Source organism: Sarcophilus harrisii, chromosome 3, assembly GCF_902635505.1.
Source record: "Sarcophilus harrisii chromosome 3, mSarHar1.11, whole genome shotgun sequence".
NCBI lineage: Eukaryota > Metazoa > Chordata > Mammalia > Dasyuromorphia > Dasyuridae > Sarcophilus > Sarcophilus harrisii.
In genome coordinates, this window is record NC_045428.1 from 362,818,226 (window position 1) to 362,820,367 (window position 2,142).

General features: G+C 41.1%; 1 non-coding gene across 1 annotated transcript; it reads right to left on the bottom strand.

The window, feature by feature from the left end:
- Positions 1–767: 767 nt before the first annotated feature.
- On the bottom strand, positions 768–917 carry MIR125A (microRNA mir-125a). The gene has a single exon (NR_105709.1). It is a non-coding gene; the product is annotated as a microRNA mir-125a (primary transcript).
- Between the last annotated feature and the right edge of the window lie 1,225 nt (positions 918–2,142).

Sequence of the window (2,142 nt, forward strand, 5' to 3'; positions counted from 1 at the left end):
TTTCAATCTGGACACATTTGGAAAATACAATTCCAACCTTCACTAGTTTTAATCCCATTAGGCTTTGTCAATTTTTTTTAAAAAATCACTAAAGTACATTAGTGGGTTTTTCCCTTTTTTTTTTTTTTTTCCATTTTAGCTCTGGTCCCACCTCCCCACCCCTTAAAATTTTTTTCATGGTGGCCCACAAATCAGGTCTATTAACAATCCCAACTCATATCTTTCCAGCCGAACAGTAAGAAGAGTATTTTCAACCCAATCAATCTGTCATTCTGGATTGCAAACAGCCCAAGAATTGGTTTTGACATCGATGTATGGATGCATGTGTGTACGTGCATCTATATGTATCACATATATATCCATGCATACATTTTAATTGGGCATAAATCTAAGATTAATTGTTCAGTTTCAAACTTAGAGGCATGGGGCATGCTGGGACTTCAGCTGAGATGTTCTGAGGTCAAGCACCAGGGTACTGAGCTGTTCTTGTTACGCTCTGATAGTACTGTGTGTTGCTCTCAAGGAAAAAAAAATGTAGATGATCTTCACCAGCCTCAGACATAAAATTTATATGTATATAGAAATATACATATATACATATAATCGCACCTCCTGGATATTATAATAGCACATACATACACACTTTAACCAAAAAAATGAAAATATATAATCTGCTTCTTTTTAGACACCTGGTTTCTAACAATAAGAACTCTAGAGATCCACTCATCCATTTCACTCAAAGTTTCTTTTCTTTTGTGTTTGCTTAAAAACAAACAGAAAAAAAAAAGTTCCACCAAATATCCCAGATGCAAAGGCACAACTCACAGCTCCCAAGAGCCTAACCCGTGGATTTAAACGGTAAACATCACAAGTTAGGGTCTCAGGGATTGAGAGGGGCGCAACAGACATTCCTTTCTTGAGAAGAAAAAAGAAAATCTCAGACAAGAATGACAGGCAAATTCTGCTCAAGGTTCATGGCTAAAATACAATGAACAGGTGGAAAGACATCTTCTCTTTGAGCCCCTGCTGTTAAAAAATGCATATTCCATTTACTTGAAGATATAGGCGTAAGTGTAAAAACCTCTGCATATATGTTCGCATGCTCATATACATACCTGAACATAAAACCATGACCAAATAGCAGACTCTCTCACACTTTGGTCTACCAAAATGGAAAATACAGGAACATTTCTGGAAACATCTCTGTCTTATTTTTTTAAATGGTTATAATGAGAATTGGTCATATGTCAAAGCTTTAACTTAATTCTAATTAGAAAAGAATTAAATATAAAGAAAAGGTAAGGCATTTTTCTCCCCCATCAGAGGCAGAGAGCCAGGCAAGATCAGACAGACTAGATTTTAGGAAGAAGAGAGCCTGAGAAGCAGCAGTTTAAGGCTTATGAATGTGTAAATAAAAATATCATGGAGCAACTCACCCATTTGGAGTATCGAGGGGCTTCAGCCTTCAGGAACAGCAGCCAAAAGAGGTGGAGAGGGAACAGGAGGTAGCCAGGGTAAGGGATTTCAGGTGGAAAGGAGAGGGGACGGGGCTGAGACCGGCGTGGGGAATATTACGTTGGGTTTATCATTCGGCAGTTTGCAGTTTGTCATAAGAAGGGAAAAAAGCAAAGGGGTCTAGGGAGCCCAAAACAGCCAACTGTATTTTTTAAAATGTTCAGCCAAAATCCCCAAAGGAGAGTGGGGGGAAAGAGCTAAAATTTTCAACAGCTGCTTTCCACCCCCCCACCCCCTTCCTTCTTTCTCTCTAGTGTCCACTTTGCGAGTCCGGCAAACTGCGGCCTCCTCTGCATCAGCTGCTTGGTGAAAGCCAAGGCCAAATTAACTAGAGTCTGTCAATCGGGAGATATAGAGTGAGGCATGGCTGGGGGTGAGGTGGGGGGGTCAAAGTGCAGGGGGGAAAGGAAAGCAGGAGAGACATCGGGGATCCTTCGAATTCTCTTGCCGACATTTCAGGGAGAACCTGAAGCATCACCCACCCGCTTCCATCCTAGATGACAGCTACTGTTATTTTCTTTCCCCCCTCTTACTGTGAGATGATCTTTCCTGTGCTGAAAAGCTTCCTGCGCAGCCTCCAAAAATAAGACTACTTAGAGGAGGGGAGGGGAAAGGGTGGAGGAAGAG